Source organism: Callorhinus ursinus, unplaced genomic scaffold, assembly GCF_003265705.2.
Source record: "Callorhinus ursinus isolate GAN/ISIS: 27379988/994484 unplaced genomic scaffold, GSC_fseal_2.0 scaffold1, whole genome shotgun sequence".
Taxonomy (NCBI): Eukaryota; Metazoa; Chordata; class Mammalia; order Carnivora; family Otariidae; genus Callorhinus; species Callorhinus ursinus.
The window spans coordinates 113,287,423-113,302,872 of NW_027397063.1; the positions used below are offsets into that span (position 1 = coordinate 113,287,423).

General features: G+C 43.0%; 1 protein-coding gene across 7 annotated transcripts in view; it reads left to right on the forward strand.

Annotated features, from left to right (window-relative positions):
- The first annotated feature begins 4,347 nt into the window (after positions 1–4,347).
- PIK3CB (phosphatidylinositol-4,5-bisphosphate 3-kinase catalytic subunit beta) overlaps positions 4,348–15,450 on the forward strand; it is a 199,898-nt gene continuing 188,795 nt past the window's right edge. For 3 of the 7 annotated variants that reach the window (XM_073899403.1, XM_025881567.2, XM_073899404.1), the window contains exon 1: positions 4,349–4,568. The gene's annotated coding sequence lies outside the window, so the exon portion shown is untranslated. The other 4 variants (XM_073899405.1, XM_073899401.1, XM_073899400.1 and 1 more) reach the window with 4 other exon arrangements.

The window sequence follows — 15,450 nt, forward strand, 5'->3', positions numbered from 1 at the left end:
CTAAGAAACAAATAAAACCTTTAAAAAAAAAAAAGATGTTCCTCATGGTCTCTTTATTGTACACAGTGTGTTCAGTTTGTGAAAATTTAGGAGGTGTGTGGGTTTTTTGTGAGTATTCTATACACCAACAAATGTTTAAAAGAACACAGAAACTATATGCACTGATAAAAGACAACCTGACATACATTACGTGAAAAAAGCAAGCATGAGTCAAACACTTCCATTTGTGTAAAAAAAAAAAGTAGGGAAATATATCCGTATTTTCTCATATATGCATACAATACCTCTGGAAGGATGCTCAAGAAATTGACAACATCAGTTTTCTGAAGAGCTTCAGAGCCAAGAGACTCATTGCCCATTCGGTTGTACATTTTGGATCTCAAATCATGTGAATATATTGCTTATACAATGAAAAGAAAGCATTCAAATTCTAAAAAGAAAAATAAAAGAAATTCTGTGATCTTAGGAAATATTCAGAAGTACTTAGAAAGAAAATAGGGAAAAAACATCAAAAGGTTATATATTGAAACTATAACACAGAAATCAGTGATGGGAAAGTGGGGGACATGGAGAACATTTGAGTCTTCTAAAACTGGACAGATAAAACTTTCTCTTTATGTTCACAACTGTTTTTTTTTTAAGTTTATTTATCTTTTTTAGTAATCTCTACACCCAACGTGGGGCTTGAATTCATGACCCCAAGATCAAGAGTCTTATGCTCTTCTGACTGAACCAGTCAGGCACCTCTACATTCACAACTTTAATTATGATTTAAGAACTAGTCACAAATTGTTTTTTCTCTTAAAACTGTATTTATTAGGGGTGGCTGGCTGGCTCAGTTGGTAGAGCATGAGACTCCTGATCTTGGGGTCTTTTTTTTTTTTTAAAGATTTTATTTATTTATTTGAGAGAGAAAGAGAGAGAGCGAGATTGAGAGAATGAGTGGGAGGAGGGGCAGAGGGAGAAGCAGACTCCCTGCAGAGCAGGGAGCTCCATGTGGGACTTGATCCCATGACCCTGGGATCATGACCTGAGCTGAAGTCAGATGTTTAACCAACTGAACCACCCAGGTGCCCCACTAAATCAATCTTTAAGAAATAAATAAGACAAGACTATATTTATTTAATTAAAAGAATAAGTTAATCCATATACGAGTTATAATAAGTAAGATAATTCAAAGATCTATCTATGTTAAAAAAAAGATAAGGACGTCTGGGTGGCTCAGTCAGTTAAGTGTCTGCCTTTGGCTCGGGTCACGATTCCCGGGTCCTGGGATCGAGTCCTGCATCGGGGTCCTTGCTCAGAGGGGAGTCTGCTTCTCCCCTTGCCTGCTGCTCCCCCTGCTCATGCAATCTCTCCCTCTCTTTCTGACAAATAAATACATCAAATAATAATAATAATAAAAAGGGTAACTCCTTCCCACCCAAGTCTTCCACTTTCAGCCCTCTGAGTTATCCAATATGATCAGCCTACTATAAATCCTTCCACCCCTTTCTTTATGCTCATATAAACATATGTATAAATGGTCAGCAATATACTAAAAGGGTCATAACACTCTTTATCACTACAGAATTTGCATTTTCCCCTGTAGCATAATATTCCATAGTACAGAGGTAGTACAACAGATTCATGGATTCCATTACCTATGGACAATCAGGTGGTTCCCAGTTTCTTTGTGTTTGTTATGCACCACAAACAATATAAACATCTGTCTTAGTTTCTTGTGGCTACTTTAACACATTACCACAAACCGGGTGGCTTAAAACAACAGAAATCTATCCTCTCAGAGTTGCTGAGTCTAGAAAGCTGAAACCAAGGAGTTGTCAGGGTTGTTTGCTTCTGGATGCTCTGAAGAAGACTCTGTTCTATGCCCCTCTTCTAGTTTCTAGTAGCTGCCAGCAATCCTTGGCCTTCTTTGGCTTTAGATGCATCACTCCATTCTCTGCCTCATTCTTCACATCACCTTTGTCTCTGTGTCTCTGTATCTCAAATCTCCCTCTGCCTTTCTCTTACAAGGACATCTGTCACTGGAATTAGGGCCCATCCTAAGTCTAAGATGATCCCATTTCAAGATCCTTAACTTAATTACATGTGTAAAGATGCATTTTCCAAATATGGCTATATTCACAGGTTTTGGGTGGACATATCTGTAGGAGGGCCAATATTCAACTCACTACAGCATCCTTATGAATATCCTTACAACTGGTATTTTCTTTAGCTTTTCTATAGGGCAAAGTTAATATAATTTTTGGTCACTGGGTAGGTATGTGTATTTTAAATATTAATAGACATTCCCAGATTACTCCTGGAAAGTTTGTGGCTATTTATACACCTACCAGAGATGTAGCAGGGCTCCTTTCCTTGTGTATCATTGATTGGTCTTTTTAATGTTTGCCAATCAAATGAGTGAAAAATGGATTATTGTTTCAATTTATTTTTCCATAACTATTAGTGAAATAAGCATCTTTTTAATGGATCACTTGGATTTTCTCTTCCATTAATTGCCTGCTTGCATACCTTGCCCATATTTTAATAACATTGATCCAGCTGGCTTGTTTTTATTTATTTTTTAAGATTTTATTTATTTATTTGACAGAGAGACAGTGAGAGGGAACACAAGCAGGGGGAGTGGGAGAGGGAGAAGCAGGCTTCCCGCCGAGCAGGGAGCCCGATGTGGGCCTCGATCCCAGTACGCTGGGATCATGACCTGAGCGGGAGGCAGTTAACGACTGAGCCACCCAGGGGCCCCTGATCCAGCTGGCTTTTATAAAAAAAAAAATCCATTTATAGGGGCACCTGGCTGGCTCAGTTGGTAGAGCATGTGACTCTTAATTTCTGGGTTGAGAGTTCAAGCTCCACCTTAAGTAAGTAGAACTTATTTAAAAAAAAAAAGTCCATTTATAGAAACTCTTTTATGGTAGAGATACAATGTGCTTGCCAAATGTTCTGTTCTATTTTTCTTTTAACTTGTCATTGTGATGTCATGCAAAACTTTCAAAATACTTACGTAGACAAATGTTTTTATTTTTTCATTAATGATTCTGGGCTTCCTGTTTTGCTTAAAATTTCCCCCTCAGGAAAGTCGTATTACTATTCTTTTTTTTAAAGATTTTATTTTTTTGACAGAGAGAGACACAGCGAGAGAGGCAGCACAAGCAGGGGTAGTGGGAGAGGGAGAAGCAGCCTTCCCACCAAGCAGAGAGCCGGACGCCGGGCTCGATTCCAGGACCCTGGGACCACGACCTGAGCTGAAGGCAGACGCTTAACGACTGAGCCACCCAGGCACCCCTCATATTACTATTCTTTAAAAAAATTTCCTCTAATTTTTTTCGATTACTCAGCTATTTGCCTGAGCTATTATAGTAGTAAGTTACAATAAATCTACAACATAGCAGCTTTACAATAAGTTAGGATTTCAGCAAGTGCAAGTGCAATTCAAGTGTGCCACTGATGAAGAGGGCCATAAAATTTCCTGGTTGAGGTTAAAAGATAACAGGAGATAAGGTATGCAAAAACGGTTACCTGAACTCTAAGGCACTGCATACAAATGTTAGCTATTATTGCAAAAGTAAACGCATAGAAAACTAATCTTGGGCTTACAAGGCTGGACTTTTGCTTTTTTTTTTTTTTAAAGATTTTATTTATTTATTTGAGAGAGAGAGAATGAGAGAGAGCATGAGAGGGAAGAGGGTCAGAGAGAGAAGCCGACTCCCTGCTGAGCAGGGAGCCTGATGTGGAACTCGATCCCCGGACTCCAGGATCATGACCTGAGCCGAAGGCAGTCGCTTAACCAACTGAGCCACCCAGGCGCCCCTGGACTTTTGCTTTTATGACCATTAGCATTGTAGGAAGTGAAGGACCAGCTGTGAAGCAGTCAATCTAGCACTCCATCTCCAGAACTGGCGTGACAGAGAAGGGGGGAGACAGAGAAGAAGGGGGGAAAAGCGAAGGGCTGTGCCCAGTCATGAGTCTGTTTGAAGTTCCAGAACCGAAAAGAAGGCCAACAAGAAAACCTAGGAACAGAGTGGTGTCTCGGGAGGGGTCTACGAAAGCCGGGGCAGGTGGCGGTTCTCTGCTGAAGGCGGCTTGTTGGAGATTCCCGAGCCCAAGGTCCTCGGGGAGCCACGAAGAGGAGCCAGACGCCCACGCAGCAGCGTCCGGGACCGGTAGGCAGCCCGAGAGGACCAGACGACCGTGCGGCCTCTTCCCCTGCCCAGCTCGTCCAGTCCCGCAGGTTTGGCTGCGGCCGCTGGGAGCCCGGGGATTGGTCCGAGCGGCGCACGGGGCGGGCCGAGGGCTGCTGGGAGGGCGGCCAGGGAGGTGCGCGCGCGCGGGCACGGCGGCGGCGCGCGCGTGCTCCGTCGATCGGTGCGGCGGCGGCGGCTGTGGTGGAGCGGGCCATGGATGTGGGTGGCGGGCCGGTGTAGCGCCGCGCGGGGCAGGCGGGAGGCGACCGAGAGAGGCGGGGATGGGGGCGCCGCAGCTGGATGGTCGCGGTGGCCTGGGCTGCTGACCGCGTAGCCGGAGCCAGGAGTCGGCGGCGGCGGCGGCGGCGGCGAACGGGGCAGGTGAGAGCGGCGGCGCGGGACCCGGATGCGTCGCAGCTGAGTGGCGGCGCGGTCGCGGCGGCGGGTAAGGTGCCCCCGCGCGGGCGGGCGGCGCGCCCTTGCCCGCCACAGCCTGCGGCGCCGCGGAGTTGTATACCCGCTGCGCGCTTCCTGCCGGCGCCGAGAACACCCGTCCGCCGGCCTGCGGGGGCGCCTCGCTCGACTGCGGCCCTCCCCGAGCTCTCTTAGGTGAGAGGCGCTTCCCGGCCTCTGGGCGGCTGAGACAAGACCGGGCGCCCCGGGCCGCTGGCGCTTTTGGTGGCATTCCTGAGGGGCCCTCTGTGGAGAGGCGGCGCCCTTGCCCTCTGTGTCTCCTCAGCCTATGCGGACACCCCCGGGGCTTTCAGACGTTCAGGTGCCGTTTTGCGTAGAAGTGCATTTTAGGGGCGGGGGTCCTGGACTGTTGGGGTACGGGCGTGTTTTCAAATCCCTGCGCTTCCACCGACTAGCCTTGGGGCCTTGGGCCCAAGTATCCTGATTTGTTAATGGGAATAATAATATGTACTTAACAGGGTTGTTTTGAGGCCAGGACAGGATGATGTGCATGCCCGATCAGCCAGCGCTCGGTAAGTGGTAGGCTATTAGGAGCAACCCTGGTGCAGCATCTTTTCTTGTTAGCTATTGCTGATACCTGGCTGCGGGTGTACGTTTGGGGGCGCATTTATTTCCGAACCGCTCTGGTGTTGGAATAACCTCCACTGGAATTGCTTAATATTGGATCCTGTTCTCTTATAGGGGCCAAAATAGAATCCTATTATTTCCCATCCTAGAATCTTGTAGTCTCTTTTGCTAAGGCTGGCTTGGGATACATGTCTGAGGCGCTGAGTGGAAATTGTGGTAAATAAGACCGAACGAATTTTAGGATTCGCTTAGGATAGAAGATGGTGGGACACACAAGCTGGAAGTGTTTTGTTTAAATAATCTTAAGTGACACTTAACTGTCACTTGTTACATAGTATAAACACACGAGGAATCTGGAAACAGACTCCTTTTTTTGCATTGCTACATCCGAAGGGAGTGACAAGTGCTTTTGTAAACATCATTGTGGGCAGTGTTAGTGTCTGGTGAAGTCATCATAATTAAGTTAGATGAGTACTTATTTTGAAGCCCTGAATGAATGTTTGGAAATATGATTCCTAATAAAATCATCTTTAAGGAGTCAGAATTCTCAGCAGTTCATTAATCATTTGGGGATTTTTATGCAACACTAAGATTTTTATGGTAAAAGCAGAACTGTTTAAGTCATGATAATGTAGCTTAGGAGAGAGTGGTCAGGATAAAGATAGTTTCAGAAGGCAAGTGTGAAAACAAGTAAAAGTCTTAAACGTTAAAAACTAAAATTGTAGGGGTGCCTGGGTGGCTTAGTCATTTGAGCGTCCCACTGTTGATTTCCTCTCAGGTCATGATCTCAGGGTCCTGGGATCAAGCCCCCCCCTGTTGAGCTCTGAGCTCAGCAGGGAGTTTGCTGGTCCCTCTCCCTCTGCTGCTCCTCATCTCTCTCTCTCAAATAAAATCTTAAAAAAAAAAAAAAACCCAAACTGAAATTATTCATTAAAGCAAAATTGACTAAAAAAAAAAAACTCCTTGTTTTACACACTCTGATTCATTCTCTGATGAGGGTGTTCCACCTTCAGGGTGTTTTTAGAACTATAGAAAATTGAGTTGGCTAATTTATAGCAATTTTGTACCTCTTGCCTGTGTTTCCTAGTTTTCTTTAGGGACCCATCCATAAAGGCTTTTGATCCAACTTGTTTTTGAATATGAACAGAATACATAGAAAAAAATTAAAATTAAGCCTTGTAAGTTATGTTCTTCCTAAATTGTGATCTTTCCTGTTCTGTTGGCTAATTTCAGACTGGTGACTTGACAGTAGAAGCACTGCTAGCTGCTGTGAAAAGGCTAGGGGTCAGAAGTCACATCTTGCTTCGTTCTAGGCCTGGACCTGGGTTCCTATTAGCTGGGGCTTTGGGGATGTCACACAGTCTTTTTGGGCCTCAGTCTTTTTATTTATAGTGTGTGAGTGGGTGTGTGTCACAAGGTTTGGAAGGGTGGTGGTGGACTAGAGAATCACATTATATAGCAGAACCTTCCAGGATACTACACTTCTATGATTTTCCTTCACTCTCTTTCTCTCTCTTGTTGATTTTTCTTTCTCTTCCTGAATTCAAAACATCCTAATGCCTGGGGGTATAGCTCAGGGGTCCAGCATTTGAAAAACATCCTCATGCCTTAGTGCTTCCAAGCCATTACCTCTACTTTTTTTTTTTTTTTTTTTAAAGTAATCTCTATGGCTCAAGAATTGCATGCTCTAGGGACGCCTGGGTGGCTTAGCCGGTTAAGCATCTGCCCTCAGTCATGATCTCAGGGTCCCGGGATCGAGCCTCTCGTTGGGTTCTCTGCTCAGCTTCGAGTCTGCTCCTCCCTCTGCGATCTCTCTTGCTCTCTCAAATAAATAAAATCTTAAAAAAAAGTTACATGCTCTACCAACTAAGCCAGCCCAGTGCCCCCGTTCCCTCTACTTTTTTTCTTTAAAAAAATTTTTTTTTGCGTGTAGTTGACACAATGTTACATTAGTTTCAGGTGTACAACATAGTGATTGGAGAAATTTATACATTATGCTATGCTCACTACAAGTGTAGCTAACATCTGTCACCATACAGTGCTATTACAATATCATTGACTATGTTCCTTATGTTCCCTCTGCTTTTTTCTACTTGCACTCCCTCTGGCTGATCTCATGTCCACTGTCTGCTGTTGACTCTCACATTTTCATCTTATGTCTTGCACTTCAGTTTTCTTCTACTGCCTGTGTGTATCTTCACTCCATTTGTCTATAGGCATCTTAAATTGAACATATTCAGAGTGGAGCTCTTGATTTATGTTCCTCAGCCCATTCCTTCCTCAGAAGTCTCCATTTCATAAGAGCACCCTTCTGCTCCCCATTCTCCACCCTCCTCAAGTGAAACATACGGTGGTCATCCTTAATTCATCCCCTGCCTCACTGCTCTCCCATCCCCACACACAATCAGCCCTTCAGCAAACCCTGTCAATTTTACCTCCAAAATACTTTTTTTTTTTTTTTTTTTTTGAGAGATTGATAGAGAACACTTAAGTGTGTGAGTGTTGCCCGGGAGGGGCAGAGAGAGAGAATCCTAAGTAGGCTCCACAGTCAGCGGGAGCCCGATGTGGGGCCCTATTTCAGGACTTTGAGATCCTGACCTGAGCTGAAATCAATTAACTGACTGAGCCACCCAGGCGTCCCCAAAATACATTTCAAGTATATTTACTTCACTTTGTTGTTATTGCTACCACCCCAGTTCTTGGGCAGTAGCTTCCTAACTGGTCTCCTTGCCTCTGGTCTTGCTTTCCTATTTCAAACAGCTGTCAGAGTGATCTTTACTCACTTTCCTGCCTAATGGCTTTTCATTACACTAAGAAGTAAATCCACACTCTTTACCTGCATTATCCGCTAATTATCTTGCTTATTTTCTTATTTATTTGTTTATGGTCTTTTTTTCCTCCAGCATACTCTAAACTCTCTGAGGGAGAGGTTCTTGTCTGTCTTCCCTACGAGATATATATATATATATTTTTTTAAAGATTTTATTTATTTATTTGACAGAGAGAGACACAGTGAGAGAGGGAACACAAGTAGGGGGAGTGGGAGAGGGAGAAGCAGGCTTCCCGCCGAGCAAGGAGCCCGAGTGGGGCTCGATCCCAGGACCCTGGGATCATGACCTGAGCCGAAGGCAGATGCTTAACAACTGAGCCACCCAGGCGCCCCTATATATATTTTTTAATGTAGGCTCCACGCCCAGCCCTGCTGGAACTCAGGAGCCTGATATCAAGACCTTAGATGAGATCAAGTCTCAGTCCCTTAACTGACTGGGTCACCCAACTGCCCCCCCCCCCATGGTATTCTTGGTTACCAGAACAGTGTCTGGAACATTTAACTAATGTTGAATGAACGAATGTGTGAATGAAATAAATCACAATCTTTTGATTCCAAGTACAGTATGTACTGAACAAACTACCCTTTTTGGTCCCAGATTTGTGCAAATGAGGAAGTAATCAGAAGGCCTAGGGTTACTCTGTTAGGTATCCTTACCCCCTCAGTCTTGGTTAAGACATTGTACCTCCTGAAAAGGCTAAGCATTTAGACAGTAAGCCATTGATAGCAAATGTGAATTTTATTCATCGTGTCCTGGTTCATTTGTATTTTTGTAAATAAAGAACCAAATAAGCTTAACAGGCTTGTTTGGTTCTTTTGAGACATTGAATTTTGGTCTTGACTCGAGGGGATCAGCTCTAGAGTGTGGTAATTTCATCCAGTATTACATACCAAATCCTACAGGGTAGCAACTGGAATTTTTGCAGAGAACAGGTGTTTTTATTTCAATAACACTATTTTTAATAAAATCTGAGACCTCGCTCCTGCATGTGAGTATGTATGTATGTATCCTCTGAGCCATTTGATTTGGAATGATCACATCTGGGGGATAAGTCCCTATCATTTGTTTTCTTTTTTTTTTTTTTTTTAAGGTTTGTTTATTTGAGAGGGAGACAGCATGAGCATGCCTATGAGCTGAGAAAGGGACAGAGGGAGGGAGAGAGGGAGAATCCCAAGCAGACTCCCTGCTCTGTGTGGAGCCCCACACAGGGCTGGATTCCACAACCCCGAGATCATGACCTGGGCCAACATCAAGAGTCAGATGCTTAACTGACTGAGCCACTCAGGCACCCCTCTTTTTTTTTTTTTTAAAGATTTTATTTATTTATTTGAGAGAGAGAGAATGAGAGATAGAGAGCACAAGAGGGAAGAGGGTCAGAGGGAGAAGCAGACTCCCTGCTGAGCAGGGAGCCCGATGTGGGACTCGATCCCGGGACTCCAGGATCATGACCTGAGCCGAAGGCAGTCGCTTAACCAACTGAGCCACCCAGGTGCCCATTTTTTTTTTTTTTTTAAGATTTTATTTTTAAGTAATTTCTACACCCAGTGTGGGGCCTAAACTAATAACCCTGAGATCAAGAGTTGCATGCTTCACCAACCGAGCCAGCCAGGTGCCCCTCATTTGATTTCTATTAACTGCTCATTTGAGAACTTTGTCATGCTGTAGAAGGAGGGAAACAAACTTAGGATTTTTACCCCCACCTGAGACCTGAGTCTGTAGCCCTAAAGACTTGGAGGTATGTGAACAAAGAAGGGTATGGAAAAATTAGAAGCATGCAATTCCATTGTCAAAGTAGAAATACTGGGAAAAAATATGTTGGAGAAGAAATTCCTAGATTAGAAGAATGAAACAACATTTAGTAGAAGAGCAGAAGAAAAGGAAGATAGAGAATGTCATCAATTTTTAGGCTTGTGTGGGACAACTTTCCTTACCACTCCTCACTTCCCTTCCCAAATTTTGTCTTTTGGATTTTTTTCCCTCTGCTCCCTCTCCATTCCGTGATTGGTATGGGCTGTTTTTCTAAGGAGTGCCTATGAGCCTTTAGTAGTCCAGTGTCTGCTAGAATGCTTTGTGAGAGGAAACTATCCTTTTCTTGGAGACACCTTTCTCCTTACTCCTAGTCAAAGTCTGTCTTCCTGGATTTTCTACCCATTAGGTCCAGTTTTCCCTTTAGACTGGTTCCAAACTGGTGTATTTCCTTGTTAAGTTGTTGTTCTACCATATATTCCATGGTAGCTTTTATGTTATCATCTCCAGGTTAAATAGTTCTGAGTCACAAGCTTCTATTTGAGAGGGAAAATGAAAGGGATTAGATGTGTGGTTGGGTGTGTATAGTGTGTTTGCTCCAGTTGCTCTGATAATGCAGATTGTGTATCTAATTTAGACCTTTCTTTTTCAGTAGACTTATTTTTTTTAGATGATTAAAGAGATTTTGATAAAAAGACATTTCTAAAAGGGGGTGACATTGAATTAAAAAAATTTATATACAATAAAACTCAAATTTTAAATTAGTTTAAAAAAAATTCCAGTACAGTTAATGTACAGTGTTACATTAGTTTTGGGTATACAGTATAAAGTATTCAGCAATTCTATACATTACTCGGTGCTCATCATGAGAAGTTAGTTTACTCTTTTTTTTTTTCTTTTAGTTTACTCTCTAATGCCCTTCACCTATTTCACCCCATCCCCCAGCCCTTCCCCTCTGTTAACCATCAGTTTGGTCTCCATAGTTAAAAATTTGTTTCTTGGTTTGTCAGAACTCAATTTCTTTCATGTATAATCCTGAGTTTTAACACATGCATAGATTTTTGTAATTACAACCACCACTAAGAGTATACAGAACAATTCCAACACCCCAGAGAATTCCCTTGTGTTACCCTTTTGTAGTCCCCTCCTTCCCCATTCTTAACACTTGGGGTTATTTGTTTTTTATTTTATTTATTTATTTATTTATTTTTAAAAAATTTTATTTATTTGACAGAGAGGGAACACAAGCAGGGGGAGTGGGAGAGGGAGAAGCAGGCTTCCTGTGGAGCAGGGAGCCCAATGTGGGGCTCGATCCCAGGACCCTGGGATCATGACCCGAGCCGAAAGCAGACGCTTAACCGAGCCACCCAGGCACCCCCTTATTTATTTATTTTTAAAAAGATTTTATTTAGGGGCGTCTGGATGGCTCAGTTGGTTAAGCGACTGCCTTCGGCTCGGGTCATGATCCTGGAGTCCCGGGATCGAATCCCACATTGGACTCCCTGCTCAGCGAGGAGCCTGCTTCTCCCTCAAACCCTCCCCCCTCTCGTGTACTCTCTCTCTCTCTCTCTCATTCTTGCTCTCTCAAATAAATAAATAACATCTTTAAAAAGATTTTATTTATTCATTTGTCAGAGCACAAGCAGGGAGAGTAGCAGGCAGAGGGAGAAGCAGGCTCCCCATTGAGCAGGGAGCCCCATGCAATGCCGGGCTTTATCACAGGACACTGGGATCATGACCTGAGCCAAAGGCTTAGGCTTAACCCAGACACTTAACCGACTGAGCCACCCAGGCGTCCTGGGATTATTTGTTTTTTATTTATTTAAAAAAATTTTTTTTAAAGATTTTATTTATTTGACAGAGAGACACAGCGAGAGAAAGAACACAAGCAGGGGGAGTGGGAGAGGGAGAAGCAGGCCTCCCGCAGAGCAGGGAGCCCAATGTGGGGCTCCATCCCAGGACCCTGGGATCATGACCAGAGCCGAAGGCAGATGGCTTAATGACTGAGCCACCCAGGCGCCCCGGGATTATTTGTTTTTTAAAGAGAAAATTTTTCATGGCTAAATATGTTAAAACTGGAATGAGTGGATAACTGATCACCCTAATTGTTGGTTTTCTTTGGGAAATATAAATGAGATAATTCCAGTCTTCAACATGCAATAGAGTAGTTATCTTTGTAGATGGAGGAATGTTTATAAAGTTTTTAAATTAAAAAAAAGTATCGTATAATTTCTGGAACCTTTAAAGGGAGACTAATCCCATAATGTCAGGTTACAACAGAGACCATCTAACAGAATTTGGGGGCTAAGTCTGTGATAAAATCATCATGGGTGGCATCACATACCTGCTCATCTCTCTTTCGTAAATCTAGACTTCCCATTGACTGCTATTGCAGAGTTAGCTAGAGATTAATTTTGTCAAGGATTATGTAATGAAGTCTCAGTTTTTCTCCCTAGTTTCTCTCTAGCATTGTCACTTTCTGCTAAGGTATTTTTTCCCAGCACTTAAAGTTGTTTTAGCCATTCAGCTTTCCTAGGGATTGAGGGTAGGATATGCTATATGTATAACTGAGGTATATTGCTAATATAGCTTTCAGTCATCTTATTGTATTAGTTAAGCCTAGAGCATTTAATAATCTAAAAACTCCATCGTTTCTCTGCAAAATTGACAAATCCTTATTCTGAGTCCTGGCTCCAGGATCTGTTTTTCCCCTACCTCTTCACCAAGAATGTATACCTCATTTCCTGCATATTTAAAGCTGCTCACTTGAGGTTATTATCAGTTGACCCTTTAACTGGGTGTATTTACTGCTGAAATAAAGAATGTTAATCTGGACAGTGCCCTGTATTGTGGTATTGCTAGAGCCAGGTGTGCAGCTCACAGTCTTCTAGTGCAAATTCGGGAAGAACTATGGGTTTGTGTCTGACGCTGTAGGTTGTCCTCCCCGGGTGCACTAGTCACTTGGACCACCAGGCAAATGCTCATTTGCCTTCAAGGGAAATGGGATCCTGATTATCCCTGCCTTCAGGAGGAGGATTATGTGGATTAAAAGAAATCCATGAATAATCTAGAAGCTTTATTTAAACTGCAGTTTAACCACATTCCTGACCATAGTTTTTCCTTTCATTTCTAATAATTATAATATTTACTGATTTCATTTCTATTTCCTATCATTTAGAAGTATTGGCAGTTGTGAAGTAAGGAAAGGATAGGGAGGGGTCAAAGGAGCTAGGTAATGAACAGGCATTGCCCTACATAATTTGGTGTTGACTGGGTGGTTTAACCACAGTGCCTACTAGACCCTGAAGACCTGAATTCCATGAATTCCTTACCTGATGAGCCACTGGAAGAAATTTGAGGTGACTGTCAGCAAGAGGTCAAACTCCATTTTGAGATATTTGCGCTTTACTAGTTTAAATGATTGAGCTTTCATGACTTAAATAATCAGAATTTCAGAGCATCAGAATTATAAGTTTAATGCAGTTTGAAGTTTTCCTTAATGTTTATTTAATAATTTAACCTATTGACAATTTTCATAGGAATTAAACAGAAAAACTGCAATTCGAAATAAGAGATGCTCAGTTTTTATAGCCAGGCTACCCACTACTACCTCTGACAAATGACTTACATGTAGTTACACTGTAATTTCTATTAAATAGTTGAAATATGGTCATTTAAAATTGTGTATTCTTTTTTTTTTGGTGTAAAATGTGCTTTTTTTTTTTTTAAAGATTTTATTTATTTGACAGAGAGAGAGAGGACCACAAGCAGGGGGAGTGGCAGAGGGAGAGGGAAAAGCACGCTCCCCGCTGAGCAGGGAACCTGATGTGGGACTTGATCCCAGAACCCTAAGATCATGACCTGAGCTGAGTGCAGACGCTTAACCGACTGAGCCACCCAGGTGCCCCCAAAAATGTGTTTTTATTAAAGTACGGGGACAGGAACTGTGGGCAGAAACAGCTGCCTAAAATTGTGTATTCTTGAACTACTGATTTATTGTAGGTCTTGTATTTGGATACTATTAAAATCAGTGTTTTTCACTAGGCTTTAGAAATCATTGCAAATTGCTGTTGTTATCAGAACAAAAATTAAAATTTGTTAGCTAAAACTTAACCTCTGCAGGGGTGCCTGGGTGGCTTAGTCAGTTAAGCGTCCGACTTGTGGTTTTGCCTGGGGTGGTGATCTCAGGGTGCTGTGATTGAGCCTCACATTGGACTCTGCACCCAGAGTGGAGTTGGCTTAAAATTCTCTCTCCTTCTCCCTCAGCTTCCCTCCCTATGGGTACATGTGCCTGCTCTCTTTCTTTCTCTCTCTCAATCTTTAAATCTTTTTTTTTTTTTTAAAGATTTTATTTATTTATTTATTTGACAGAGAGAGACACAAGGAGAGAGGGAACACAGCAGGGGGAGTGGGAGAGGAAGAAGCAGATTTCCCGCTGAGCAGGGAGCCTGATGCGGGGCTTGATCCCAGGACCCCGGGATCATGACCTGAGCCAAAGGCAGACGCTTAACGGTTGAGCCACCCAGGTGCCCCTAAATCTTTTTTTCAATTATTCTTTTTTTAATCTTTTTTTAAAAAAGATTTTATTTGTTTATTTGACAGAGAGAGACAGCGAGAGAGGGAACACAAGCAGGGGGAGTGGGAGAGGGAGAAGCAGGCTTCCCCCTGAGCAGGGGGCCCAATGTGGGGCTTGATCCCAGGAACCCGGGATCATGACTGGAGCCGAAGGCAGATGCCTAACCACTGAGCCACCCAGGTGCTCCTCCCTTTTTTTTTTTTTTAAGATTTTTTTATTTATTAGAGAGAGCAGAGAGAGAACACGAGTTGGTGGGGGAGAGGCAGAGGGAGAGGGAGAAGCAGGCTCCCCACTGAGCAGGAAGCCCAACTTGGGGCTTGATCGAAGGACCCTGGGATCATGACCTGAGCCTAAGGCAGACACTTAACAGACTGAGCCACCCAGGTGCCCCAATAAATAAATTAAAACTAAAAAATAAAACTTACCTCTACAGTTGCATATTTTAAAAAGTTAGGTTCCATATTTATCAGCTAGATAAATGTATATATGTATGATATATAGATGTCAAAAAATACAGATATCATTCCCCTTAATTGAGATTCATTATAGATAATTTTTTGAGGGGGGGGGTGTCCTGGGGAGAACCAGCTGGCATTCTCTTAACATGCTTTTTGCATGAGAGCTTAAGGAAACATCCATACGAATAGATAGATGGTTGTTGGTTTTGATAAGGTAGTGATCAACTGAAATTATTTTTGTTCTTTCGATGGCCATGAAAATTTCACATTTTCAATGAAAATCATTAGTTGTCTTTTTTTTAGGATTTTTATTTATTTGAGAGAGAGTGCACAAGTTGGGGGAAGGAGAGGTACAGACTGTGGGCTGAGCATGGGAGTCCAACTCAGTGCTTGATCTCAGGATTCTGAGATCATGACCTGAGCCAAAATCAAGTTGGATGCTTAACTGACTGAGCCACCCAGGCGCCCCTTGTCTTAACTCTTTTTGTTTTTTTCTTTCAAAGATTTTATTTGAGAGGAAGAGAGAGAGAGAGAACGAGTGGTGGGGAGGGACAGAGGGAGAGAGAGAGAGAAGCATACTCCCCTCTGATCAGGAAGCCCGACTTGGAATT